A 15177-nucleotide genomic window follows, 5' to 3' on the forward strand; every position below is an offset into this window, starting at 1 on the left:
GGAGCTATACTGCTTCAAGAATACCAGTTTAGAGTAGAGTACCTAAAAGGCAGCGAAAATGTGGGAGCCGACTACTTAACCCGAATCCAGAAAGTAGACAAACGGTCGCCTCGTATTTGTTCGCTCCCTCTCTGGAGGGATGTGTTAATGTGTTGCCGAGTTGCGGTATGCGTTGAAGTACATTGTGATTATTGTCAAGTGTCTTGTATGTAAAAACATAATTGAATGCATGTATTCTGGCATTCGCCATATAGATTGTGAGCGCAAGCATGTGCGCACGAATTTTGTGTTTTGTGAATATTGTTGCACAATATTCTTAAAGGAAGGGGCAGTGTCACAAAATTCGGCGCATCTTCGAAAAAACCAGCGCTGCGCGTAAGCAATCGCGCCCGCGCGCGGTAAAATAAAACAAAAAACAGCGGGGAAAGAACCCGGGGGTTGCATGACTTTCCACTCAGCTCGCCGGAGCGGCGCCAAAGTAAACATAGACACGCGCGGCGTCAATTTTTCACGAATGTTGGAGAAGTCTGCTTGTTGTCGACGGAAAGGGGGCAACCTTGCGCGCGCCAAAGGATACCCTCCCCCTTCGCTCCGGCGCCGATGACTCAGCGTGCCGCGAATGACCTAGATTGTTCTAGAAGGTGGTTTCCGCGCTCGACCAGTGGGGTCGCGCGCCCGGCGCAAGAAGGAGGAGTTTGTGCGGTTGCAGCTGTGTGTATGTGCGCGCCTGCCCTGGCGCGAAGAAAAAAACAGACGCGGTCCGCGCCTATAAATGAGGGGCTGCAACCGCCGTCGCCCGCTCGACTCCCGGGAGAACACCACTCGCCCAAACCGGCCCAGCGAGGCAACGTGCGCCAACCTGCGGGACGGCCCCGTCGAGCTCCTCAGGTCGTCGGACTGTCGCAGTGCCCGGCGAACAAATCGTGTTTTGTTTATTTGTCTCTCTCTGTGTTTCTGCACTTTAGGTGCAAGGATTTTGTTGAATTGTATCTCTCTATTGTGACTTTGCATGAGTTGCATTGTATTTGTGAATCTCTTTGTATGTGCTCGTACGAGTGATTGTGGAATCTGTATTATCTCTTAGCTGTATAAACTGTTTTGCTTCGTGAACCTTTGGCTCCGACCCATTCTCTGGCTTGCGACCGGCGAAATCTGGACACCAAACGACCAACCACCTTGTCACTTCGTAGCTGGTCTCCGGTTGAGCTTGCCACGCTGAGTCGAGGGCATCTCTGTGACCGAGACCGCTACCCCCTTACGCTGTAAGTGTGTCTGGGAGCGCACGCAAAGGTGCGCAAAGTGGAGACACCGGCTCAGTATTCTTTGCTGTCACGGTTGTGCTTTAGTGGTGCACACAGGTAATTACCTTGCCTTAGAGTCCATTGCACACTGCAAAACACTTGAGGCGTGTATTGCCAGTTTTCGTGCCAGAAGGCTACACACTTTGCCCAGGTGATTGCGCTCCCACTTGCAGTACAAAAAGCAGCTACTTCCTTTTCAACTTCGCGCACACTGTCATGATCCGTACCGAAAACTCATATATAATCCGCATACGACAAAACACGTACTTCACTTTCAAAGAAGGTGTGCCCTCGTATGTTTGGACTTGTAAGTAGCCTTAAAGGGGTGGAGACACCAAATTTTTTGGTTGGCGTGTTCTTTGTTTCAAACGTTGCGTATTACCGCAGGACGCGTGATACACGCTGTGCAATTCATATAAGTGCGGTAAATAATTTATTATTGCATTATTTATACTGAGCGATTTCGGTTTCTGAGCGCCGGGGTGTGCTTCGACGTCACGATGAGGGAATGTTTGGCTTGGTTTATGGGGGTTTAACGTCCCAAAGCGACTCAGGCTGTGAGAGACGCCGCAGTGAAGGGCTCCGGGAATTTCGACCACCTGGGGTTCATTAACGTGCACTGACATCGCACAGTACACGGGCTTCTAGAATTTCTCCTCCATCGAAATTCCACCGCAGCGGCCGGGATCGAACCAGCGTCTTTCGGGCCAGCAGCCGAGCGCCATAACCACTCCGCCACCGCGGCGGCTCACGATGAGGGAAGAGCAGCAACCCTTGTCACATGGGCACCAAAAGTTGTGACGCACGTATTGCTGCATCGTCTGCCCTCGTACACATGCTGTGCATAGCAGCATTGGGTTTCTTACTATTAACTAGAGGGAAAGCTGGCGGCGCTGCACCTGAACCTCCATGGGCGCGCAAAGCATCATGGGGCGATGAGCTACTTGGTGCGGGACAGTACGTCTTTTTCAGGAACACTGAGTGGCGTTACTAAGATGTCCCATTCCGTATCCACGGCGCGCTCCGCGCAGACGACTTGGGCCAATGCCTCCTGAAGAACTGCTTCGGCGTAAAAGCAGTGCGCAAAAGCCATAGTAGCGAAAACGCAACAGCACACGTCGCCAATACAGTTTTTTTTCCGAAAAGCTGTGGAAAAACCTTTTAAAATGTTGAAGCGACATTTTTTTCAAGAACATATTTCTTTTTAAAATGCGCCTGTTAAGCACGAAATATTGTCTTTTGCGGTCTGCAATGCTTGGCCAATAGGAAAGCAAGCCATCGCTTATGTTGGGCAAACTTTGCATTTACATGCTTTTCTGCTCGTTTGTTTCAACTTATAGACAGGATATTGACTGTTAGGACATTCTTGATTATCGAAGAATGCTTGTTTTTTCATTATTTTTTGGCCAAAAGTTGTAGTTCTGCAGTCGGTAGCTCTCCGCCCCATGATGCTTAGAGCGCCCATCGTGGCACAGGTGGTCTGGAAGAAGCTCCATGCAAACTCCCATAGGCGGGGCGCCAGCTTTCCCCCTAGTTAATAGTAACAAACTCTATGCATAGCAGCGCCTTTAGAAATCATAGGCCGACAAACTTGGTCAGTATACTGCGATGTGCTGAGAAAAGCCAAGCGAGCGAGGAACGACACTGAGTCCTGAAACCAAGCGGCTCGCTTCGGCCGATCTCAGTCGCCATGCCAACGCGGTTTTTGTGCTGTATTTCGCTTTGCCACGACGACGATTCTCGACAGACGTCTGTGTCGGTGGCCCGTAGCTGACACATTACAGCGACACGATACCTCACTTTTCCTACCGACCAATACCCGTCTCAGTCTTCACTCCGCGCCGCACGCGCAGCCGCGCTGCGAGACGTGCTCAGGGTCCCGCAGCTGCTGATACGATATCTGCTGCTAGCTTAGCAAACAGTGCATGTATTCGCTAAATGAATGCTTCCAGACAATCGTACAGGGTTCAGAATTAACCGCACGGGTACGTAACTCCTCCAGGAATGCGCCTATGACGACGACTGCATCTGGGCGCTAATTTTGTTTACATATCTGCATCTGTATACAGGCACCAATTGCACGTTAGTTCGACAAGAATTGCAAGCTGCGTTTCACTTAGGTTAATCCAGCTCATCTCTTTTGCACCGGTTGCGGGTTTACTCGTTAACACAGTGCGATAAGTTTACAATAATCGCCGAAGAATGCGAGCGCCTGCCTGGGGAATGCTTCATAGCCAGGCTGTTGACAACGCGTAGGACCGGCGTTTCTGACACGTAACTGCTTTTTTTTCTTTTTTTCGATGTGTCCAGTACTTGAATTTCAATTGGTTTATCTATAGGTATGTTCGGCACCCATTTGATATAAACAAAATGGCTTAATTTGTTGCCCTCAAGCGACGCCGACGACTGTACCTGCCGCCGCGGGCGCCTGCAGCATTGGCCGACAGGCTGAGTCACACCACCTAGCAGCGGCACTTCCCGCTTGATATATTTGCGTCCTAAGACGTAAACAATCCTCGATTTCAGGTCACTGTTGTCAAAACTGCGCTCGATGACCATATGTATCCACTAAAACTTGTGAACTTGCTCTCCACAATCGCCGACATTGCACATACGAACCCCGCGGACTCGCTAGGCCTATTCGTATTGCAGGAGAGCCGAAGGGTGTATATATGAAATGTAGTGATCGTTTCGCTTATTCGTATTACGGAGAAGGTCCAAACCAGAGAGTCACCGTCTCATCGACGTGAAGGTTTCGCTTGGCCGCCGATACGAGGTGCCGGCTGGTGCGTCAGCGACGGCACATAAGCCGATCTGCACACCAACCGCTCAGTCGCCGAAGCAGCGCCTCGCCGATGTCGCCGTTCATAGTATGTCACGTTACTGTGTTGTGATGTCACTGCTATTCACTGATATCATTCCTAGGGCTCTACGTCACCACCTATAGCGCTAGTGATGGGCATTGATCTTGAGAAGGAGCACTTAGGGAATCTTTGGAGCTCAATTAAAATATATTTTAAGCGCTTGTTGCGTCCAATACTTTGCCGTGGGTGACCTAGCTTACATACAGAAGAAGCCCATAATAAGCTTACTATAGCCTCAAAATTTGATGTCCCAACCCCTTTAAGCAAAATGGCTCCAAATAAAGCAAAAGCTTTAAGGAAGAAAGAGGACAGCCCTGCCTTACTGACGACAGAACAGGTATACAATCAGGTAAATGCTTGTTCATCACCAGTCTTGGTTTACAGCGCTCGTACACCATTTTTCCACCAACTGTAATAAAGGATCTATCATTCACATACCCTGAAACGGAGAACAATAATTAACGTACAACTTTCTCAAAGGCTTTGGGCAGGTCTAATTGCAACATGGCTGTACGGTCATGCATTGCGTCACAGCATTCAAGAACACTTCTTGCAGTGTGTATGTTAAGTAAAAATGGCCCTCCCTTTTATACGGCATGTCTGATGCGGGCCTAGATTGGACGTAATTAAAACTTGGAGTCGGCGAGCTAATACTTTCATGTCAATTTTATAGTAAACAATTGTCATACTTATGGGGCGGTAAGATCCTACAGACTGCAGCTTAACTGGGAGAAGTTAACTTCTTTTCATAGCATCCTTTTATCACTCGTTCAAGTAGAACAAATATTTCCGTCTTAAGGGCTTCTATATATGGCTGCACTATAGCTGTCCGGCCCCTGTGACTTGTTCGAACTTAATTGTTGAATACCGGCCTCAATTTCCGCTGCAGCTATGCTAGCTTCAAGCTTCTCCGGAACATCATCTTCTACATTTGGCATCAGCGACAGGAAGTCATTTCTGAAGCTGTCGATGTCAGGCTTTTTCGGGCTAAACAATTCACTATAATATTCGATGAACGCCAGTTCAATCGTTTTATTTTCAGACGTAACTTCTTCATGATAGCAAACTTCTTTTGTCTCTTTTATTACTGCGTGCCTTTTTTCATCACTTGAGGCCCATTTAGTGGGCGTCTCCCCGAGCTACAATCTTTCACTACGTGCTCGTATCACCCCATCACGGTACTTCTCAGAAGAGTGGCGGATCGGGCTAGTTGGTGCACGTTTGTCATTATTCACAAGCGCTAAAAGAACACGGACAAAGAAGGAACAGACAGCACGAGCGCTCTTTTTGTCGTCTATCGCCTTAAGTTCAGTTTTTACCTCTTTTATTTCTTTTCCGAATATACCAAGCTTAACGCTCTACATACTAAGAATGTAATCCAGTGGGCTATGAGCTCTTTTTCCTTTTGTCTTTCTTGGCGTCAGAGTGCATGCTCTGGAAATCACAGCTATCTTTATATCGCACTTAAGCTGCTCCCATGCTTCTATCAAGTTACTCATTTTGTAACATATTCATAATATATTCTCTCACTTTAGTACCATATATTTCATTCAGCAGTAACTTGTCACTAAATTTTCATAAATACCAATTTAACTTTGTTGGCCTGCTCTTCGTGCCAAGAGTACCTATTACTAGCGAGTAGTCACTAAAGCTCACATGCTGAGTTTTATAATCCGGACACAATAGTACAAACTCAATGGTAGCATGTATTCGATCCAACCTTGCATGACTGTTGCCTTGAAAGTGCGTGTACCTTGCTTGGCCTTCATGCGTGTACCCAGCCGGCATCTTCAAGCTCTGCCTCATTAACAATCTCATTTAGTAACTCTGCACTCTTGTTGTCGCGAAGGGCACGGTTTGTTGTTCTATCTTATGATCTGCAGACACAGTTGAAATCTCGAAGGAGGAGAGAACCCGCCCTCACCCAGCAGGAATGATTTTACATGCCGAAAAAACCCTTCGCGTTCTGGAATTCTACTTGGCGCATAAACACACATCGCTCTCCAGTCCATTCCAGAAAAACTGAAGTCGCATATTAGGAGACGACCACTCTCGTAGAACACCGACTGATAGACTCTATGCAATTTCGGATAAAAATGGCACATCCCCCCGACCTTTTAACCGCATGACAAACGCAAGCACCATAACTTGAGCGATAAATTTCACCTGTTTTTTCTGTTTACTGCTCGCATACAATTTTGCTCTTTTGAACCGCTAGCACATCAATTTCATTTTCTAGCAGAAGGCGATTCAGCTGCTGCTGTCTCCTACGCGTCGACCGTCCTCTCACATTTGGTGTAGCTACGCGCAAACAAGTCGCTAAGTTGGTCGCCATTTGAAAAGATTAGAAAACGCCAAACATTGCACTCACTTCACTACATCAGAACAGCATTAAGGTCGATCTGTTGCAGAGGGACCATTTGCCCGTCCTTGCGGTCTCGTTTGGCGCTCTTCCCAGCACTGATCCCGATCGGAGACCGGCCTTCTACCACTTCGGCAGAAAAACGGTGCCCCGGCTAGGGCGGAGGCAATATCTTGCGTAGTCCTGCGGTCCGTAGGAGCCTTCATCGCAGGCTCCCCATTTTCTGCCCCTTCGAGCACCGCTCCCTCGTTGCTAGTGTCTTTGTGCACCCTCTTCGCTGGCAGGGTAGAAGCCGCGGGCATCTCAGCATCGGCTTCTTCGTGTTCGTCAGTCTCCTGCCTACTCGAAGCTAGGCTTGTAGCAGTATAGTGTCCTCGTTTTCTAGTGAAGGGCTCCGGAAATTTCGACCACCTGGGGTTCTTTAACGTGCACTGACATCGCGCAGTACACGGGCCTCTAGAATTTCTCCTCCATCGAAATTCTACCGTCGCGGCCGGGATCGAACCCGCGTCATTCGGGTCAGCAGACGAGCGCCGTAGCCACTGAGCCAACGCGGTGGCTGACGGGCAAGAACCGTATGTCGTATGGGTGAAGGGGTAACTGCTTTTTTAATGTGCGCTGAAGTACATCCCAATAAAAAAATCATGTCCCAGCAGTCTAAGAATACACGTTTTAATGTTTCGGGTTTCATGCAAAAGGAGCAGTTGTTTGTCCATGGTATGAAGATGTCATTATTATGAAGCCAGGTCTTAACAGGAAGTGTGTTAGTGTGTAACTGAAAGAAGGTTTTAATTACAGGTGGCATCGGCATTTCCTTTACTCTTTTAAGTAGATCCTGTCCTCTTATAAACTTTCTTTTTGCTGACGCTGCAGAGGTACTCTTGTGAAAACCGTAGTTTTACAAATCTGTACGAAAGTATCGCTTCGCGCCGATATCGAATCGCGGCTCCACGCAGGTTTTCATATGATTCCACAACAAATTCTAGCAGCAGTCGGTGTAGCTTAACTTTCATGATTGCACGTAGACACTGGTAATTTTGTTCGCGTAAATAAGCCAAACACGATAGAATCTGTCGCAAAAACAAGTGAACAAGTCCTAAACCACCTTTTTTTGTCTGGATGAAACAAATTTGTTACACTTGTCCCGTCTCAGGTCGAAGCCCAAAGGTCAACAGCAAACATACGATGAATGTTTTGTATGTTAACCCGCAATGCCCATAACACATTCCTTGCATACCAGATCTTGGAAAAAGAAAAAGGTTGTAGACAGCAGACGACACTGCCTTTTCCTTTGCACTCAACACTTGTTCAGAGCAGTACGCTTCATGATCGCGCTAACAATGAAGTGTTACAACGAGCTATTGCGTTGGAAGTCAACCGCTGCAACCTAGAGAAATCCTCTGGCATGACTTTCCATTCGCCGTGCCAAAAGCAGTTGACCGGTTGTCGCAGTTGACTGTGGCTCCAGCACACTCGCAAAACCTATCAACAGTCGTGGCTTGTTTAATGTTCTGTCTGTCTTATCAAATGACTGCAATATCATCTACGTAAGCCAATACTTTAACATAGGCCGCTTGCAGCCTAAAACCTGGTATGGCTTCATTATTCGTGATGGCGAAACTTAGCGGCTCGAGATAAACTGCAAACAGCAAGGACCCATGTAAATATCTGTGCCTCACCGAGGAGCGAACGCACAGACTCTCAGTAAGGCCCCCATTGAGAATAATACACGTTGTACAATTCATAGACGCCATTTTGACGCCTTCCAGTATTATGCGACCTAGGTTTGTGTGCTCTAAAATGCTAAAGAGGACCTGCTGCAAAACACGGTGGTGCATGCAGATAAAGCTGCATTATCGCCGTCACTAAGGGCATCACAGCACTCCAGCACGCTTCGGGCAACATGCACATTTGTTGCAAGACTGCGACCCTTGATACCACAGGTCTGGTGTGGCGCCAACACCATCGCAATAAGCAATGGATTCTCGTCGCCAACACTTTCATAAATATTTTATAGTCCACGCTGGCAAGGCTGTTAGAGCGATAAGAACCCGCCAACAAACTTTTGCTGAATCGCTAGTTTTCGGTATGAGCACATTGTGTCACGCTGTGAAGGACAAGGGTAGTCGGTTCAGGTCATAGACTTAAACGAAAACTCCAAGTAGCACAGACCAAACCCTAACCAAAAAATTAAGCATAGGACTATCTCTACTGGAGCAGAATCGTAAGTACTTCTTGCCGTAGTTAAGTACTTCTCTGATTCTAAAGCTTCCCTACAATGTCTTCAATCTGCCTTGAGCCAGAGCGGCAATGAGCAACTGGTAGCGGAGGTACGACATCTGCACCACCAGCAAATATGAGGGTAACGAAATAGAACGTTCTGGCGGGCTAGTTGGTACATAATGAAGCGATTGAGTACAAATAGCGCGAACAGGGCGGGACATAAGGCACACAAAAGGACAGACAAAGCGCAGACTTCCAACTGATTTTATTGTGAAAACACGTTGTTTATAAGGCTCGTGAACATAAGAAAAACACTATCGCCATAGGGCTCGACGATAGAAAACAACAGAAATTTACAGGAGAATCAGAGCCGGTGTGAAACACGAACATGCCCTTCTAAAAAATCTATCTCTTGTGTCGATAGCGATAACGAGGGCGAGCTAACGCAGTCGTCGCCCCTTTTGGCATTCAGGAAAGCTTCGATAACCTCCCTTCCAGTTCTGCTGCATGCATTAGACAGGAAAGCGGTTTTGTCCAGGTAAGGAACGGAGTTGCGGCTGTCAAAGCTTTTGCAATGCAAAGGTAGATTGCTGCCTGTGCCGGTGTGCATCGACCTTTTATGCTCCAGGGCTCGCTCATTGAAGCACCGGCCGGTTTGGCCGATGTAAACCCGCCCGCAAGGTAGAGGTATCTGGTAGAGAACATCGGAGACACACCTGGTGAACTTGGTCTGACCATTTTTCTTGCACGACTTGCGTTCTGTTCTTGTTTCTTTTCTTCTGAGAGCAGGGGACATACTTTTTTCTGCTTACAAGGCGCCGAAAACACGACACGTATTCCGTATTTACCTGCCACCTACTTGATGCTGTGGGAAAGGCAGTAAAAATATGGCACGACGAAGGGAGGGGTCCGGTCTACAGACTGCACTTTTCTTACTGCATTATTCAGCTTCTGAAGAAGGCCTTCACATGAGCTGCGAATTACGTGCTGAGGGTAGCCCGCAGATTCGAGCCGCATTAACTTGATTCTGGAAACTCGATGAAAGAGAGTGAACACATGACTTCTGAAGAGCAGGCAAGCAACAGGACATGATGATGCTACGCTTCACTAACTTAGAATGACCACTTTTATAAGGTAAGAGACTTTTGTTAGACCTAGGACTGTGAGACCAGCAAAATGAATATTAGAAAAATGCAATTTTAGATCTAGAAACTGGATGCAATTGTCTCTTGTCACTTCATGAGTAAAACGCAGTCCTTGCCCCTCAGACGAGAAGGTGGCGAGAATTCTAGCAACAGCGTTGTCAAGATCGAGCTTAGAACAGTTATGTAATATCACAAGATAGTCGTCAACATAACGAAACACATGTAACACCGGTTCCTTCGAAAGCTCTTGCTGTTCAGTTGTTGCAGTAATAGTAGATGACAGGGCAGAAGGTACACAAGGGAAAGGCGGTTTCCGTTCGCTTTTTAGTGGTGCATAAGCGAAAATGCTGGGAACTGCGTTCCACTTCAGCTTTTTTTTCCCCATCAACACGAACCTTTTCAAATTGGTCTGGAGCAAGTGGTCCTGCCAACCAGGAAGAACAAAGAACAGCAATTGAAGTATGTTGCCCCAAAATATGGAAATGTATGTTGGCGTTTTGCAAACCCCTAAACAAATGCTGAATGACATACAGAGTCTTGTGGTGAAATTAGATTTTTCAAGAGTTGCATTTCCTAGAATACGTCAGCACTCTCTGAGCCTACTCATTCAATGTAAACCAGCTTCGGTGGCTCACGTGCTTTGGCGTTCGGCTACTGATCCCAAGATCTCGGGCTCGATCCCGGCCGCGGTGACCGTATTTCGAGGGAGGCGAAATACAAAATCGCCTGTGTGCAGTGCGTTGTTAATGCACGTTAAGGAATCCCAGGTGGTTTAAATTCACTCAAAGCCCTCCACTTCGGCGTCCCTTACAAGTAATGTGTCGTTTCGGGACGTTAACTCTACGATTTGTTGTTTTTATTTGAGCCTCATTACCAATATCGATGACCAGCACAGCAAGAAAAAATCTCGTACAGCAACGTCTTCGAAAACATAGCTGTCACACACAAATGTGCGAGCACACACGCACATACGCGAGCGCACAAACACGTGCGCGATCACACAGGCATCACACGCACGTGCACACTCATGCTGGCAAGCACAAAAACAGAGAGAACCTTGCCAAGCAGACCAAATAGGGATGTCAAATGGTGAAACGCAGGATAAATAAATAACTGGCTGCGGTCACAGCTGATGAGTTTGCACAATGCTTACCTCGCAGAGCCGGATGTCCTTTGTTGGGACAAATTTGTCGCGCCGAATGCGGTGCAGCCATACAGCCCTTCGTTTGCTGTCACACTTCCCGCCTGGGATCACAAATAGAGCTTTGCCGCATTCTCTTCGATTGCTGCATCCGATGGCGCAACATCCCGGCATCCTTAGAGACGTTTGTGCCTGTTTTGTGCACAGAGCGCGATACTGAGAGCTACTTCGTAAGCCACGCCGGACAACCACCTCAGAAGCACTGCGCGACTGCGCCCCGTCTGCTGCGGGTGGACCATCCATGGCGGCGCCTAACCACATGATCGCAACTGGCCAATAGGCGGTGCCACGGCAAAGAGAAAACAGCTGCGGTACTTTCAGAGTTCCAGTGACTTTACAGCAATTTCACGACGCTCAGCGATACAACCTCCACCACCGAAATGTGCGTTACCTGCCCGGCGAACAAGTCTGGGTGTGGAGCCCAATCCGCATGAGGGGACGCTCTGAGAAGCTTCTACGCAGATACTTTGGCCCCTACGAGGTGCTGCGCCAGCTCATTCAAGTTACCTACGAAGTTCTCCCCCAAGGAACAGTTCGCTTTTCTAGACGGCCGACCTCCGAAGTTGCCCACGCCGCTCGGATGAAGCCGTACCACGCCCGCTAGCCCCTCGCGCGCGTCTACACCACACGCCAGACACGTGCGACTACCCTTGTGGTCCTGCCTGCAATTGCTACCACACCGAGTCGGTGTCTTCAAGAGAGGGGGAGCAATGCTACGCTACTAACTACTCTAGTGACGCCATACAGCGGCTAAACTGCATCTCCTGGCAGTTGGCAAGCCTTGAGCCATCTCAGGGCTAGATGCTTCGTCTTAATCATCTCTCGTACTGCCTGCTGCCTTGCGCGTTCCGTCTTGCGCGTCTAATTAAAGCAAGTAAACCAGCCCTGCTTACGTCAACCATTTCTCAGTGACATTAGGGGTAATGAGCATAGATGAACATGGTTCCAGAAGTCTAGGTAGTGACCACAAACGTATCAAGTTGAGTTTCAGAAGAGAAACCAATGCAGGACTGAAGCGACATGAACAATCAGAGAGGAATTTTTACTCAGAAAGGCAATTGAAAGCAGCAGCCAAACGTATTGAGAAAGTAATTTTTGTGGATAATGACACAGAATGAACTTGTAGCAAATTAACTCGATTACTTGAGGTAGACCTAGTTAAGGTGTGAGTCAAGCCAAAAGGGAAAAGACGAAAACCCAAGAGTTGGTGGGATGAGATCAAGAAGGCGATAGAGAAACGTCAGGAAGCGTCCAGGAAGCACAGATATTCCAGGAAAAGGGGGGAACCAGTAGCTGAAGTAGACAGAAAATGGGATACTTTCACAAAATGCAAAAGGGAAGCATCCTATTTGATTAATGAGAAAATTAGAAGAAAGGGTGCCCTATGGATGTCAAAAGTAAATAAAAAGGATATAAAAGCAGCTCAAAAATTCTGGAAACATCAAAATACAATGAGTAATAAGACTAGGCTAGCGCAAAGGTTTATTGTTAGAGATCAGGGTATTCAACTAGAAGGAGATGAAGCAATGAAACACATAGGAAGGATGACAGAAAAATTTAAAGAAATGTTGCACATAATTTATCGCGGGGTAGGGAGGCTAGCTTTGGGAGCACATGGCAATACACCAAAACAGGGGGTACAGGGTGATATGGGATGGGCGTCGTTCGAGAGCAGAGAAGCTAGCAGTAAGATAGCATTTGAGGAGCAATTGAGAAAAATGGGGGAAAAGCGGTGGGCAAAGAAAGTTTTCAGATACCTGCACATAAGGAATGTTGGCACGAAGTGGAGAAAGCGAACTAGAAAATTGACAAGAAATTATCTGGACAGCAGTAGGGGGGCAAATCAGCAATTATCGGTTAAGACATAGGTTAAAGAAACAGAGAGAGCTCTGTGGAAAACAGGGATGCTGACGAAATCAGCACCGGATACATACATGATTTTCAACCAGGAAATTGCCAATTGCCAAAGAAAATATCTATGATAATTGTAGGGGAAGGTGTTTGTTGTTTGAGGCCAGGACGGGAGTATTGCGGACTAAGACATACAGAGTCAGGTACCATGAGATATACACGTGCGATGCTTGCATTAAGGAGGAAACGGCTGAAAACATGATACTTTTCTGTAAAGGGCTCAACCCTACAGTGGAAAGCAGTGGGGCTGATTTATCCAAAGCATTGGAGTTTAAGGACACTGAAGGGAAGGTAGATTTTAAGCGGGTAGAAGTAACCAAGCGAAGGTTATCTGATTGGCGGCTAAATTCAAGACAAGAGTAAAATTTCATAAGTCATGGCTAGGTGGCTTGAGCCACTGCCCGATTTCAAGGGTTCAGCCTTATCCATCCATCCATCTATCGTGCACTTGTCTGCCTTAAAAAAAAACAAATGCAATGAATTAGAAAATAGTTTTATTTTGGTAATAAACCGTGTTGAAAACTCAGTAACATGAAGGAAAATTAGAAGCGTTCAGTTTTACAATTAAATTTGCTGTTGGGCAACTTCTCTTGCCATGAGGGTGCGCTGGCTGGTGGCGCCGTCTAGAGTCACTGGAAAAATCAGAGTACCGCAAAGGTCGGCATTTGACTGGCAACACTGAGCGGCCACCGCCATATACTATAGGCTGCGTTCCAATACTCTAGACGTCTAACAAGACGTCTAGTGTGACGTCTAGGAAGCAGTCTACATGTCCATGTATTGGAACTTGTCTACTGCTCACGCCGCCTCGCGGCATAATAATGTAACTAAAGCTTATGAACAGTTGTACTACTATTTTTCACAAAGTGAGCAATAACGATAATTAAAAACGTGTTTTCAACAAATTTACACATTTCTTCTGTAATGACTTTGCGCGTAAACCAGACTGGTGGATGTGCCTATCGGTCAGTCTACTTGTAGCAGACGGGGCCGCTCTCCGAAGACGACGCTAAAGAGATATGCGATTATTCTTTTATTATTGATGCTCAACTGTACATGCTCCTCGAACGTGCTCGTTCAGACGGTCCTGTAAATATAAGAAAGAATACGAAAGACTGTAATCAATATGCGCGAAATGCGATACGGCTAATATACACTGCAAAAGGAAAACACATACGTGACATTAAACCTGCTGTCTGCCCTACGTGGCACTCGGAGACAGCGAGAGACCTAAATACAGCAGCGACCTTTAATCCTGCAAAGACTAAAATCAATTCGCAACATGCCGGTGTATTTGTTCTGAGAGTGTAGAGATAAAAAAGAATGCACGCGAAAGAGTTTGTGCAACTAATACAGCAACAGAAGAACACATTTGTTAACCGTCACGCCAGCCGTCTTAACGCCCGTCGAGGAAACCAACGACAGCGACCAGTATTCTCTAAAATAAAGGTGCTAATTAAGATCCTGCATCGTCAGATGCCGGATCACGTAAACAGACCTACAGCGTCCGCTGCTGTAGCAAAGCTCTCAACTGCACGATTTTCTCCTGCGTGATTCACTTCTAGGAATCGCACGTCCACGAAGATTAATTAGCCACTAGTTTGCGTACCAAATAACATAATAGAATGACTCACATTTTTCCTTTCCTATACTCCGTGTACAGTCCGACGCCCGCAAGAGCACGACTCGCTCATCCGCGTACATCAGCTCCGCCATCTTTAGACAGCAAGTTAGCCTGCATCGATGTGGACTTCGGCGAAGCAGTCTTATGAGACTGCTTCGCCGAGAAATGGAACGCGTCCCAAGATGGCGGCTGTCCGGCTAGACGTCTAAGTAGCCGTCTACTTGGGAGTATTGGAACGCAGCCATAGAGGCTAGATTATTTGACTAGTGTCGTGAACGCGCCAGCGGAGAGGAAATAATTTGCAATCACGGCTCACAGATGGCGCTGCAGCTAGCAGGTGTGTTGTGCGCGCGCTCGGCAGCAATGCCGGGAAACGCATTTCGCTGCGAGCATCTCGCTATAACGGCTGCGATATTCGTCTGGCCAAAGCACAAAATATAATACGAGTGTCCATATGTTCTGCGGTGCATGCGGCGTCGGTCAGCAGCGATATTCTCAGCAAACCACTTTCGAAGCTACTGCTTCAGGTGGGCATAGACTGTTGAA

At 47.2% G+C, this 15177-nt stretch overlaps 1 long non-coding RNA gene across 1 annotated transcript; it reads right to left on the bottom strand.

The window, feature by feature from the left end:
- Positions 1-14022: 14022 nt before the first annotated feature.
- On the bottom strand, positions 14023-14875 carry LOC144122915 (uncharacterized). The gene is made up of 2 exons (XR_013312943.1): positions 14642-14875; positions 14023-14094 (listed from the first exon to the last, which is right to left on the bottom strand). It is a non-coding gene; the product is annotated as an uncharacterized LOC144122915 (long non-coding RNA).
- Between the last annotated feature and the right edge of the window lie 302 nt (positions 14876-15177).

The sequence above is a fragment of the Amblyomma americanum genome, chromosome 3 (assembly GCF_052857255.1).
Source record: "Amblyomma americanum isolate KBUSLIRL-KWMA chromosome 3, ASM5285725v1, whole genome shotgun sequence".
Taxonomy (NCBI): domain Eukaryota; kingdom Metazoa; phylum Arthropoda; class Arachnida; order Ixodida; family Ixodidae; genus Amblyomma; species Amblyomma americanum.